Source organism: Salvelinus sp. IW2-2015, linkage group LG24 (genome assembly GCF_002910315.2).
Source record: "Salvelinus sp. IW2-2015 linkage group LG24, ASM291031v2, whole genome shotgun sequence".
Classification (NCBI taxonomy): Eukaryota; Metazoa; Chordata; class Actinopteri; order Salmoniformes; family Salmonidae; genus Salvelinus; species Salvelinus sp. IW2-2015.
The window spans coordinates 7,571,613-7,586,245 of record NC_036864.1 but is presented as its reverse complement, the minus strand read 5'-3'; the positions used below and the strand labels follow the sequence as shown (position 1 = coordinate 7,586,245).

The 14,633-nt window shown below is 44.6% G+C and overlaps 1 protein-coding gene across 1 annotated transcript in view; it reads right to left on the bottom strand.

The window, feature by feature from the left end:
• Positions 1-14,633, bottom strand: part of LOC111951413 (DENN domain-containing protein 5B-like) — a 79,283-nt gene that overhangs the window by 44,349 nt on the left and 20,301 nt on the right.

Genomic DNA, 14,633 nt, shown 5'->3' with positions numbered 1-14,633 from the left:
AACATGAAACGTAGTCGGACACATCAAAACAGAACATGGCATCGTGGCAAAAAAAACAGGCAAGTCCCAATAGTCTCAAACAGCTTCCTTTCCTTCACGACCACTGATCAGACAACATTTGATAGGTATAAGCAATACATGATCAATCTATCCAGATCTTATATGTATCAGTGGTAGTGAAGGAGAAGAGATACGCTGGAGAGGCCGGTGAGTATTGGGGACAGAGAGAAAATGCATTAGCATGTTTCAGCGACATAAGATGGCGCAGAGGGTGCAGTGGCTTATGGCTAGTTAGTGAGCAGCAGACTGGACCGTGTCTTTAGGATGACATTCCCTGGCATCATCAAAGCAGAAGCAGCCTGCACAAACCCCAGACCAGCAAACACCTTTAGTATCCATCAGCCCAATGCCTGCTGTGTAGCAGCACTCACAGCTTCAACCAAACACCACGATAAATTCTGTTTCCTGTATATTCCCTGAATAAATTCCAGTGATACACCGAGAGTACAAAACATCAAGAACAATCCATGACAGACTGACCAGGTGAAACCTATGATCCCTTATTGATGTCACTTGTTAAATCCACTTCCATCACTGTAGATGAAGGGGAGGAGACAGGTTAATGAAGGATTTTAAGCCTCAATACAATTGTGACATGGATTGTGTATGTGTGCCATTCAGAGGGTGAATGGGCCAGACAAAATATTTAAGTGCCTTTGAACTGGGTATGTTAGTAGGTGCCAGGCGTATCGGTTTTGTGTCAAGAACGGCAACGCTGCTGGATTTCACGTTTTTTCATGGTCCACCACCTTAAGGACATCCAGTCAACTTGACACAACTGTGGGAAAGATTGGAGTCAGCAGGGCCAGCATCCCTGTGGAACACTTTCGGGAACCTTGTAGAGTCCATGCCCCGACGAATTGAGGCTGTTCTGAGGGCAAAGGGGGGGGGGGACCAACTCAATATTAGGAAGGTGTTCCTGTTTGGTATACTCAGTGTGCATTCACTCACACACCAGAAACGTCATCTTGAATCTCACACTATCAAACACTCGCTCACACAAACATGCCTAAATCATGCATGCACACTGCACAGCCCAGCCTCTCCTGTTCCGAGCCGAGTCATTGGTTTGTCGATTAAAGGCCCTAGCTAAGTCACTAAACCGCTCCCAGACGACTGACTGACTAAGCCACAGAGCTCTGACTGTCTCTCTAACCAGGTGAATGATCAGAGCAGAGCCACCAGTGTGTGTGTGTTGTGTGGTCTCTCACTTAAGGGATCTTCCCTGAAAACCGGGGGATAGACAATGAGGTTAGCACTTTCTGAACCATACAGCAGCACAGGGCTCTGTCAAGTCATTACAGCGGTCACTATCATTACTCCAACCCTGACTCTGCAACACTCACATGGAGATCACACACACACACACACACACACACACACACACTACAGCATGTACGCATACAGGCAGGCACACACCAACCCAACACCTCTATATCTATGTTATATAATGCCATAGCACTCATCCTATTTGTAGGCTGCAAGCTCTCCCTTCCCTCTCCCCCTCTATGTCCTTGTCCTTCTCTGCTGCGGACACATTCTTTATCCCAGTCTCTATTTACGGAATAAACTGGCATGAATCTGCTTTGTAAACAGCTTCAAATCTGTTGTTTTGATATGTCTGTTGTAACTGAACTGGAAGATGGTTTATATTGAATGACCCTGATGAACTGGGATAAGAGAAGATAAGAGTCATAATGGGCACACAAACACACTGTGAGAAACACACACACACACCACACACACACACACAGCTGTCTGCACAACGTCCTGTGCAACACGTGAGGCCCAATGCCAACCCCTGCCTTATCTCGCAATCTATATCACTGCATCTCTCTCTCGCTCTCTCTGTCCAGGACAGTCTCTCCATTACAGATGCAGTGTGTAGACCAGTGGAGCTACAAGGCAGCTCTCTTATCTCCCTGTTCTCACGGCAATTCATCTTGCCAGCACCACACTGTCTGGTATTACCTGATACAGGGCTCATGCATGCACACTCACAGAAACATACACACACAGAGATCCACACTCACAGTAATGTACACACACACAGTAATGTACACACACAGAGATCCACACTCACAGTAATGGACTAGCTAACACAACATGCCATTGGAATACAGGAGTGATGGTTGTTGATAACAGGCCTCTGTACGCCTATGTAGATATTTCAAAAAATATCTGCCATTTCCAGCTACAATAGTCATTTACAACATTAACAATGTCTACACTGTATTTCTGATCAATTGATGTTATTTTAAAAATGGATGAAAAAAAGTGCTTTTCTTTCAAAAACAAGGACATTTCTAAGTGATCCCAAACTTTTGAACGGTAGCGTACACACACACACACACAGAGATCCACACTCACAGAAACGTAAACACACATACAATGGCTTGCGAAAGTATTCACCCCCCTTGCCATTTTTCCTATTTTGTTGCCTTACAACCTGGAATTAAAATGTATTTTTGGGGGGTTTATATTATAAGATTTACACAACATGCCTACCACTTTCAAGATGTAAAATTATTTTTCTTGTGAAACAAACAAGAAATGACAAACTGAACTTGAGTGTGCATAACTACTCACCCCCCCCCCCAAAGTAAATACTTTGTAGAGCCACCTTTTGAAGCAATTACAGCTGCAAGTCTTTTGGGGTATGTCTCTATAAGCTTGGCACATCTAGCCACTGGGATTTTTGCGCATTCTTCAAGGCAAAACTGCTCCAGCTTCTTCAAGTTCGATGGGAAGTCATAAGGTAGGCCTAATTTAGGAYGTTTCCATTGGATCAGAGCATGACATGTTTCCCTTCCACACTGAGTGGTTATCAAAAGAGGGAGAGTTGGAAAGATTTTTCAAATACATTRAGGAACTATTGTCATTCTCAATGGATGTAAAAGCAGACTTTGTTTGCTTGCTATTTTGAKGTGAAGAAAACATTACTTTGAGAAGTTCCACAGCTCATTAGTGGTGGTGCGTTAAAATCAGAAAAAACGATCAGATCCTCAAATGGGCACATTTCTATGCGTACATTTGCGCGCAGGCCAGGTAGCCTATAGGCCTACTTCTATGCGTTCGCATCCTTACTCAACATTGACAGGAGCGCTTCGACAAGGCCATTCCAAGACATTTAAATGTTTACCTCCAAACCACTTGTGTTGCTTTAGCAGTATGCTTAGGGTCATTGTCCTGCTGGAAGGTAAACCTCCGTCCCAGTCTCAAATCTCTGCAAGACTGAAACAGGTTTCCCTCAAGAATTTCCCTGTATTTAGCGCCATCCATCATTCCTTCAATTCTGACCAGTTTCCCAGTCCCTGCCGATGAAAAACATTCCCACAGCATGATGCTGCCACCACCATGCTTCACTGTGGGGATGGCGTTCTCGGGGTGATGAGGTTTTGGGTTTGCGCCACACGTAGCATTTTCCTTGATGACCAAAAAGCTCAATTTTAGTCTCATCTGGCCAGAGTACCTTCTTCCATATGTTTYGGGAGTCTCCCACATGCCTTTTGGCGGACACCAAACATGTTTGCTTATTTTTTCTTTAAGCAATGGCTTTTTTCTGGGCACTCTTCTGTGAAGCCCAGCTCTGTGGAGTGTACGACTTAAAGTGGTCCTATGGACAGATACTCCAATCTCCACTGTGGAGCTTTGCAGCTCCTTCAGGGTTATCTTTGATCTCTTTGTTGCCTCTGATTAATGCCCTCCTTGCCTGGTCCATGAGTTTTGGTGGGCGGCCCTCTCTTGGCAGGTATGTTGTGGTGCCAAATTCTTTCCATTTCTTAATAATGGAATTAATGGTGCTCCGTGGGATGTTCAAAGTTTCTGATAAAAAAAAATTATAACCCAACCCTGATCTGTATGTATCCACAACTTTGTCCCTGACCTGTTTGGAGAGCTCCTTGGTCTTCATGGTGCCGCTTGCTTGGTGGTGCCCCTTGCTTAGTGGTGTTGCAGACTCGGGGGCCTTTCAGAACAGGTGTATTGGTGCACCTGAGATCATGTGACACTTAAAGTCCACCTGTGTGCAATCTAACTAATTATGTGACTTCTAAAGGTAATTGGTTGCACCCAATCTTATTTAGGGGCTTCATAGCAAAGGGGGTGAATACTTCTGCAAGGCACTGTACACACAGATCCACACTCACAGAAACATACACACAGAGATCCACCCTCGCATGCATACACACTTGCAGAAACGTGCACACACACAAAATTGATCTGTTGTCGCAAATACAAAGCTAGTCGTGAGTGATTATAATTAGAAATTGCATGAGGATCAATGTGCAGCAGTATTAAGCTGATTAGCCATCGGGCTGGAATGGGTTGCAGGGTCCTAATGGAATTCTACTGGGAGACCAGGCTCAATGAAAACCAAGGCTAAATCAATACACACTGGTCTGAAATGATACCACTCATTATTGGTGCCATAAACACTAATACAATATACCGGACCAACTCATTCCAATGGTAGGACTGAATGATCTGACTACAATATCCTGTAAAGCACCAATACAACATCAGCTTTAAGCACAAAAGGAACAATACAGTATATATCATCAGCCATTGTAATTGTGTATTGAGTGGTGGTGGCCTGGACGTAATGATGCTGAATAATAGGGTTTAATACTACATGCATTCTCTCTGCAGAGGAGTGTTTCCACCAGTTGGAGGTATCACTTGGAGAGTATGGACCACGCTTTGGCTAACTTCTCACACAATCATGGACGATGCATCGCTATAAAGCAACATAGCACACACTAGGGCTGATCCCGATTAGTTGACTGGTCGATTGTTTTGTCGTTAGGCTGTTGGTCGACCGAGATTGTTTTAGTCGAGCAGTAACAAACAAATAAATAAATAAATAAAATATATATATACATGCGCCCATCTCAGTGAACTAATCCATTGCGAAGGCCTAGAAAAAGACAACTTATGTTTGATCCAAACATGCAGCGCCTCCAGAGGCCAAATGGAGCTCATCGCCATCCGCCTCCCAAATGGTGTAACAATACGGAGCGCTATGCATAGCTCCGCATTGACACGATTTGTTGACGGTTGGAGGGGGTGGTACATCCTGTATGAACACAAACACACTTCCTTCACAACAGCTCTGAGCTGCTCTGCGAAGCGCAAGAAGTATGAATGCCCTGACTTCTGCTGAGGCCATATCACTGTAAATGCTGCACGGCCAATGCAGATGTCTGGAATGACCATGCGCCCAGATGCACAATGCACTTCTCTCTCCAGAATGCACTCTCCTGCCAATTTGTGCATATTCATTGTTTCATAACTTCATTGTGTGAATTGTTTGCGTTTGATTGTTGGCGTATATCACTTCCCCATTACATATCACCAGTAATATGTGTATTAAATTACATACCATTTCTAATCTACAATGTTTGTTAGTTTGATTATGATCATTTATTTTAATGCATTCAATATTATTATTGCAGTCTTCCCGTTCTCAATGTCGGAGTGGACACATTATTTGCAGAGTGCAAATTTGCTACACTTTGTTTATTTCATTCCATTTACGAGTTGACAATTTAGTCATTGTCTTTGTGTTTGCAGCGCTCCTGTCAATGTTGAGTAAGGATGCGAACGCATAGAAGTAGGCCTATAGGCTACCTGGCCTGCGCGCAAATGTACGCATAGAAATGTGCCCATTTGAGGATCTGATCRTTTTTTCTGATTTTAACGCACCACCACTAATGAGCTGTGGAACTTCTCAAAGTAATGTTTTCTTCACMTCAAAATAGCAAGCAAACAAAGTCTGCTTTTACATCCATTGAGAATGACAATAGTTCCTCAATGTATTTGAAAAATCTTTCCAACTCTCCCTCTTTTGATAACCACTCAGTGTGGAAGGGAAACATGTCATGCTCTGATCCAATGGAAACGTCCTAAATTAGGCCTACCTTATGACTTCTCATCAGTGCTTGACTTGGAATGAAATAGGTTCCGGTGCTCATTTTGATTGCTGGTACTGTTTATATATAGGTGCAGGAGCTGGACAATACTTGTAACTAATATTCTATAGGAGGAACAGGAGCTCAAGCAGTAGAAAATTRGAGGTGCCGGTACTCAGCTCAGGTGAGCTCCTGCCCAAGTCAAACACTGCTTCTTATCCCTTGATCAAATAGCGTACAGGCTGGGCACGAGTTAATAGTTGATGCAATGTTTCAAKTTCGTTGCAGGCAGGCCACATGTAGCGAATTCGATTTATAGGATATTTATTTTTATGAGGATATTTTCTACCTGCAGGCTGCAATGTTTTTATTKGTTGGCTTTAGGTAGACTATTTTTACATAGTTGGCAATGGCAATAGAAGTTACTATTTATTTAGGTTTGTATCATTTTCATTTAGATTTGGATAGAATTTTGATTAACCACATGACAATGATTGAGGTACGAAGACGTTATTATAAATTAAAATGAAACAGTTTCATGAAAATTTGCATATGAAAACCATAACTGGCATGCAGATCGGTAGAGATGGTAAGATAAATTGGCGTTCCACATGAGAAATGTTGCCGACTCCTCGTGTAGCCTATTTGCGGCAACTTCAGGAGAGTAATGGCAGGAGCAAGAGAATAGTTGGGTCAGGTTAAGGTTTTTTTCTTCTGGCTATCTAGATCTCTGGCGCCCTCAAGGTATTTGTCTTATTTCATCAAAGAAGCTCAATGCATACAGTTGATTTTATTAAAAACACATAGGTTGTCTACATATATGGAAAAATACACGTTTAAAAAATGTCAACCAATCGATTGGTCAAAAGAACAGACGACTTTCAGTCGACCAAGATTTMTTTTAGTCGGGACAGCCCTAGCACACACATCTGCACAAATACGCTGGCAGATACATTGTGTGTTTKTGTGTCCTGTTGCTTCACGTGAGAAGTGGAACCGTGACCACAGCTAACAGGATTAGACACAGCATGCAGATTAATACGGACTTCACATCAACTACATGTTTTCAAAGTTTAATTCCCTCTTTTCATTTTCCTCTTCAAAGTCAGAGGCAGGGGAGAGGCAGGGGAGCAGGGAGATCCCCCCCTCTCCCATAGTCCAGACAGTGTCTGGTTGCCTTGTGAACCCCTAGAATAGGGAAAGCAGTTAGCACCACCAGAGCAATCCCATTTAAAGTGAAGAACAGCAGTCTAGATAGACGGTAGAACAACAAGACTATATTACCTCTGAGGAAAACCATCCCAGCACACCACCAAACTGGCTGCTCATTCCAAAACAGAAATTTCTATGAATTTTTTTACATTTTGTGTGTATAGTTCCTGTATCGCTAGATATTGCTACACTGTTGGACTAGAGACATAAGCATTTCGCTGCACACGCGATAGCAAAACTGTGTATGCTACCAATAAACTGAGCTCTCTCTCTCATATCCCCCCTCTCATCAAATCTAATTTTATTAGTCACATGCGCCAAAAACAAGTGCCTTCTCAAAAAAATAAGAATAAGAGATAAAAGTAACAACTAATGAAAGAACAGCAGTAAAAATAACTATATACATGGGGGTGTTGGTACAGAGTCAATGTGCGGGGGCACCGGTTAGTTGAGGTAGTATGTACATGTAGGTAGAGTTAAATAAAGTGACTATGCATAGATGACAGAGAGTGGTGTGGAGASGGGGGGGGGGGGGGCAATGCAAGTAGTCTGGGTAGCCATTTGACAAAATGTTCAGGGGTCTTATGGCTTGGGGGTAGAAGCTGTTTAGATGCGTCTTGGACCTAGACTTGGCGCTCCGGTACCGCTTGCCACGTGGTAGCAGAAAGAACAGTCTATGACTAGGGTGGCTGGAGTCTGACAATTTTTAGGGTCATCCCCTGACACCGCCTGGTATAGAGGTCTTGGATGGCAGGAAGCTTGGCTCCAGTGATGTATTGGGCCGTTCGCACTTTCCTCTGTAGTGCCTTGCGGTCGGAGGCCAAACAGTTGCCTATACCAGGCAGTGATGCAACCAGTCAGGATGCTCTCAATGGTGCAGCTGTAGAACCTTTTGAGGATCTGAGGACCCATGACAAATCTTTTCAGTCTCTTGAGGGGGAATAGGTTTCGTCGTGCCCGCTTCACGACTGTCTTGGTGTGCATGGACCATGTTAGTTTGTTGGTGATGTGGACACCAAGGAACTTGAAGCTCTCAACCTGCTCCACTGCAGCCCCGTCGATGAGAAATGGGGGCATGCTCGTTCCTCTTTTTCCTGTAGTCCACAATCATCTCCTTTGTCTTGATCACTTTGAGGGAGAGGTTGTTGTCCTGGCACCACACGGTCAGGTCTCTGACCTCCTCCCTATAGGCTGGCTCGATGTTGTCGGGGATCAGGCCTACCACTGTTGTGTCATCAGCAAATTTAATGATGGTGTTGGAGTTGTGCCTGGCAGTGCAGTCATGAGCGAACAAGGAGTATAGGAGGGGACTGAGCATGCACCCCTGAGGGGCCCGTGTTGAGGATCAGGATCCAGTTGCAGAGGGAGGTGTTTAGTCCCAGGTTACTTAGATTATTGATGAGCTTTGAGGGCACTATGGTGTTGATCACTGAGCTGTAGTCAATGAATAGCATTCTCACATAGGTGTTCCTTTTGTCCAGGTGGGAAAGGGCAGTGTGGAGTGCAATAGAGATTGCATAATCTGTGCATCTGTTTGGGCGGTATGCAAATTGGAGTGGGTCTAGGGTTTCTGGGATGATGGTGTTGATGTGAGCCATGACCAGCCTTACAAAGCATTTCATGGCTACAGACGTGAGTGCTACGGGTTGGTAGTCATTTAGGCAGGTTACCTTAGTGTTCTTGGGTACAGGCACTATGATAGTCTGCTTAAAACATGTTGGTATTACAGACTCAGACAGGGAGAGGTTGAAAATGTCAGTGAAGACACTTGCTAGTTGGTCAGCGCATGCTCGCAGTACACGTCCTGGTAATCCGTCTGTCCCTGCGGCCTTGTGAATGTTGACCTGTTAAAAGGTCTTACTCACATCGGCTGCGGAGAGCGTGATCACACAGTCATCTGATACAGCTGGTGCTCTCATGCATGTTTCAGTGTTATTTGCCTCGAAGCGAGCATAAAAATAGTTCAACTCAACTGCCTGGTATGCTCGTGTCACTGGGCAGCTCTCGGCTGTGCTTCCCTTTGTAGTCTATAATGGTTTGCAAGCCCTGCCACATCCGATGAGCGTCAGAGCCAGTGTAGTACGACTCGATCTTAGTCCTGTATTGACGCTTTGCCTGTTTGATGGTTCGTCGGAGGGCATAGCGGGATTTCTTATAAACTTCCGGGTCAGAGTCCCGCTCCTTGAAAGCGGCAGCTCTACCCTTTAGCTCAGTGCGGATGCTGCCTGTAATCCATGGCTTCTGGTTGGGATATGTACRTACGGTCACTGTGGGGAAGACGTCATCGATGCACTTATTGATRAAGTCAGTGGCTGATGTGGTAAACTCCTCAATGCCATCGGAAGAATCCCGGAACATATTCCAGTCTGAGCTAGCAAAACAGTCCTGTAGCTTAGCATCTGCTTCATCTGACCACTTTTTTATTCATCTTGTCACTGGTGCTTCCTGCTTTAATTTTCGGTTGTAAGCAGGAATCAGGAGGATAGAATTGTGGAATTGTTGCCAAATGGAGGGCGAGCTTTGTATGCATCTCTGTGTGTGGAGTAAAGGTGGTCCAGAGTTCTTTTCCCTCTGGTTGCACATTTAACATGCTGATAGAAATTTGGTAAAACTGATTTTAAAAAATCCCTGGATTAAAGTCCCCAGCTACTAGGAGCGCCACTTCTGGGTGAGCGTTTTCTTGTTTGCTTATGGCGGAATACAGCTCATTCAATGCGATCTTAGTGCCAATCTCAGACTGAGGTGGCATGTAAACCGCTACGAAGAATACAGATGAGAACTCTCTCGGTAGGTAGTGTGGTCTACAGCTTATCATGATATACTCCACCTCAGTCGAGCAATAGCGAGACTTCTCTCTCATATCTCCCCCTTCATCCCCTCCCTCTGCTTCTTGTTCTTTCTCTCACGCTCCCCTTTGTCCTTCCACTCTCTCAGACACAAAGGACAGTGCTGATTGAATCACACCTGTTCACCAGTGTTTTTCCTGTTGTGCCACCTTGTTTTCCACTATACCTTTATGTCACATGGAGTCACTGAAAGTGATCTTACTGGCTATTATACTGTAGTGGTTGGCAGTCTATAGCTGTCCATCTCTTTAATGTCAGGCAGTTCATCAACCTCTCGGATCCAGGGTTGGGCAGTGTTCATCAGATCTCACTATGGTCCATAAAACTAGGCGATTTTGCCTGGGAGACCATTATATCACAGCACAAGGCCCGTAAAACAATAACCGTAAAAGTGTGTGTGTGTGTGTGTGTGTGTGTGTGTGTGTGTGTGTGTGTGTCTGTTGGAACCTGCTACCTCAAAGAGCAACCAGCTGAGGAGGAAGATTGCTACTGTTTAATGAAGTGCATCCTGAGCTAGTGGAGATAGAGAAATGGCCTTTAAGAAAGGATGAGCAATGAAAAAGATAGCAATTTCTCATCTTTACACACAACAGTAGGAAAGGGGGAGGATAATAAGAGACAGTATGACCTTTGAGCGATAAGAAGGGGAAAAAACATGAGATTCATCATGGTGTTCCCCCTGCTGTCACAGTGTGACAGGTCCACTGAAGTTCAGAGGTGGGAGGTCAAAGGGGGGAGATAAGGACAGTGGATGTTCCGCAACATTCCTAGGGACAGCCTGTGCTTTGTCTCTGTATAGCACACAACAATGGGAGATGCGCAGGTATTTTAAAATACAATCATGATAATCTACTATAATGGAATGTGTAACAGAGATGCATAGATGTATAATTCAGGAGTACAAAAGAGAGACCTGGGACAATACATTGAAATCCTACATCCAGACAGTTCTGACCAGTCAACTCAAGCCAAAACCAACGCCCTGGCGCTGGTTGTTAAAACCAAGTCTCCTACTCTCTGTGTGTGTACGATATTTGTTATTTGGGGAAATGACAGACAGTGGTCCAAGCAGCCTGACCTAGGGCTCACAGTAATTGACCGTTTCTTAACATAAACATGTCTGTTCTGCCTTTGGAACATCGTCATTTTAAAAAGTCAAATAAATCCATTTAATATAGCGTTCACCATCACAATAAAATCAATGATTTATTTAGTTGTGATAGGCCTATAAACTTGGGAATGGCTTAGAAATCACGTAGAAAAACACAAGTACTGCATGATGTGACTAATAAATCACTAATAAAGGCATGCGCTCTGATCGCTGCGCTTCCAGTGGAGAGAGAATTGCATTGCTGCCCTGCTTGTGTAGATTAGGAGATGTCTAAATCAATGGAAAATGACAGAATTAAAAGTGAAATGAGAAAGAAAAGCAACAACGACCAGAAGCCAACAGGTAGGCTGCTATTTACACTATAATCTGAATGGAGTGGTTATGTGTAGGATAACTGTAGGATGGTGAGAAGTCGTTATGGCTCGCCTCAATTAGCTAGCTTCTCTCGGCATGATTCAGTCAAGACAGGTACTCTGTAACCAGATGGGATGATAAATAACTAGCAAGAAGTTAGTCTAGTGCGAGTTAACAGTAGTTGCTGTCTCTCCCTCCATCCTGTGTGTTACACACACACACACACACCACCCCCCCCCCCCACCCCCCTGCCGGACGGGGCCTCTACGCCCTAATAGCCTACAGCTGCTTGCTCTTCGCCTTTTGGTACGGGACCTCAAACTCCCATCACCATTTGTCCTCCTTCAGACCATTTAGATTATTCAAATTCAATCATGAAGTGTTTAGAGGATGATTATAGGGACACTAGAGCTCTTGGTACCAGGCCATTAACGAGGGCCGTTAGCCAGTTTGGTAGGCTACCCATCAGCGCCATTCATTAGTGCAGTWTTRGATTGGGATTACCGTGACCAACGGTCACAGGGAATTTGACTGTGGTCATGACTYGTGACTGCTGGTGCGSCGGTAATACGGTTACCGYGACAGCCCTAGYCTGAGCCAGACCAGAACACCGAACAGACAAAGTGAGCCGACCACAGATCAAGGACTTGGATGGAGCAGCGCAGAGGAGCACACACAGATTACAATCTCATAAGTGACAACACCTTTAAAAACACAAGACAAGTAGCCTCCCTTATTTCAGGCATTTCTGAAAGTGTCATTTTYTCATCTATCTAGCGGTAATTGTGATGAGCTGAATTCTATTGACAGGGTATGRAGTAATGTTATTCTATCCAGTGTGCTCATTCATTTCATGGCCTATCAAAGGCAGCAAAAGCCATTCTCCCTCTCTCYGTCTCTCCCAACCGCTCACATTCTCCCTCCATGACATTAGAATTTGCCGTAATTATTTCCATCCATAAACTAAACCCCACCCACCATTCCCAAGCTAGTCCTCTGTAGCTCCAGTTGACTGTGTTATGATTGAAAGCAGAGACCAATTAATGCACCACTGTTTACAGCTAAAATCCCCCCAGAGAAAGACACACACCCACGTGTTCTCCCTCAGACCCCATCTCCCCCTTCAGCATCAGCACACACAACACTGGCCAATTACAGCAGCAATCAGCTCATCTATACAATCAGAAAGGTCTCAAACACTCATCACTACGCAGACACACACACACAACTCATCACTACGCACACACACACACTCATCACTACGCACACACACACACTCATCACTACACACACACACTCATCACCACACACCACACACACACACACACACACACACACACACACACACACACACACACCCACACACACACACACACACACACACACACCACACACACACACACACACACACACACACCACACACACACAACACACACACACACCACACACACACACACAGTGTAGCTCCAGACGGCGATGTATATGCATGCGTTGTATTCAGCAGGCTGGGCTGCAGGGTGTTCATACGTGCTATACTGAGGGAGACTATAGTAGACAATACATGCAGCTGGAGATGGCAGCCACAGAGAATGATTGAGAGGCTTTGTTGCCATGACAGAATTGGCGTCAGTCGGATGTGGCTGTAGCCATAGTGTGTGTGTGTGTGTGTGCTCTAATGTCTGTATATGCATGCATGGGTGTGTCATTGGGTTGAATCAGCTCTGTGGGATCGTAGCTTTGTGGATGGTTGACAACACCGTCTGTCCTGATCGTCTCCCAGCYCTGACAGAGACGGGCGCCAGCACTATGAATGGATAGATGTGGCATTCTGCAGTAGGGCCCGTCATGGCAGACAATCCCATGGGCTTCTAGACTAACTTCAAAAAGCTTCTCCATATCAGAGTGTCTCCTGAATACATTATGCCACTATCATCAATGAAWGAAGCCTGTGAAATTACAAAGTAGGAACAAAGAATTCTGAGGACAAAATATGATAATTATAGAGAAATGTACAGGTTGTAAAAGGAAAAAGATAAGCTTTAAGTCATGATTTAAGACTAATATAATTGCAAGACTCTAATAAAATGGGAATATTAAAGCTATTAACATTTCATTATTTGGCTAATACTTTACTTCCCCAGCTAGGAACAGTAGCTCAGTGTTAAAGTTAGCTTTGCTGCCTCCTGCAGTGCTGGCCCTGTCCCCATTGGCCTTCTGAACACATTCCAGTACGCACCAGACCAGCACCTGCTCAGGCTGGGCACAGGGCCTAGTCAGGACACACACAGTCACACACATACAGAGACACAATGCCAGGTGAATGCTGCCAAACTTTCTCCAACACAATCATGTACAATACACACACAACTCTTCCCCCATAGCCTCCAACCACACCACCCAGAGCGCTGAACCCACCCAACCAAGACTGGCAGTGCTACAGTGCTGAAATCAAATCAAATTGTATTTGTCACATGCGCCGAATACAACCGGTGTAGACCTTACCAGGAAATGCTTACTTACAAGCCCACCCAACCAAGACTGGCAGTGCCACAGTGACAGCAGAAAGAAAATTTAAAAAATAGATAACATGTATATATATTTTTAACCTTTGCCGATCGCTGCCCGTCCAGCATCACCACTCTGGACGGTTCTGACTTCTGAATATGTAAACAACTACAAATACCTAGGTGTCTGGTTAGACTGTAAACTCTCCTTCCAGACTCACATCAAACATCTCCAATCCAAAATTAAATCTAGAACCGGCTTCCTATTTCGCAACAAAGCATCCTTCACTCATGCTGCCAAACATACCCTCGTAAAACTGACTATCCTACCGATCCTTGACTTCTGCGATGTCATTTACAAAATAGCCTCCAACACTCTACTCAGCAAATTGGATGCAGTCTATCACAGTGCCATCCGTTTTGTCACTAAAGCCCCATATACTACCCACCACTGCAACATGTATGCTCTCGTTGGCTGGCCCTCGCTTCATATTTGTCGCCAAACCCACTGGATCCAGGTCATATATAAGTCTTTGCTTGGTAAAGCCCCGCCTTATCTCAGCTCACTGGTCACCATAGCAGCACCCACCCATAGCATGCACTCCAGCAGGTATATTTCACTGGTCACCCCCA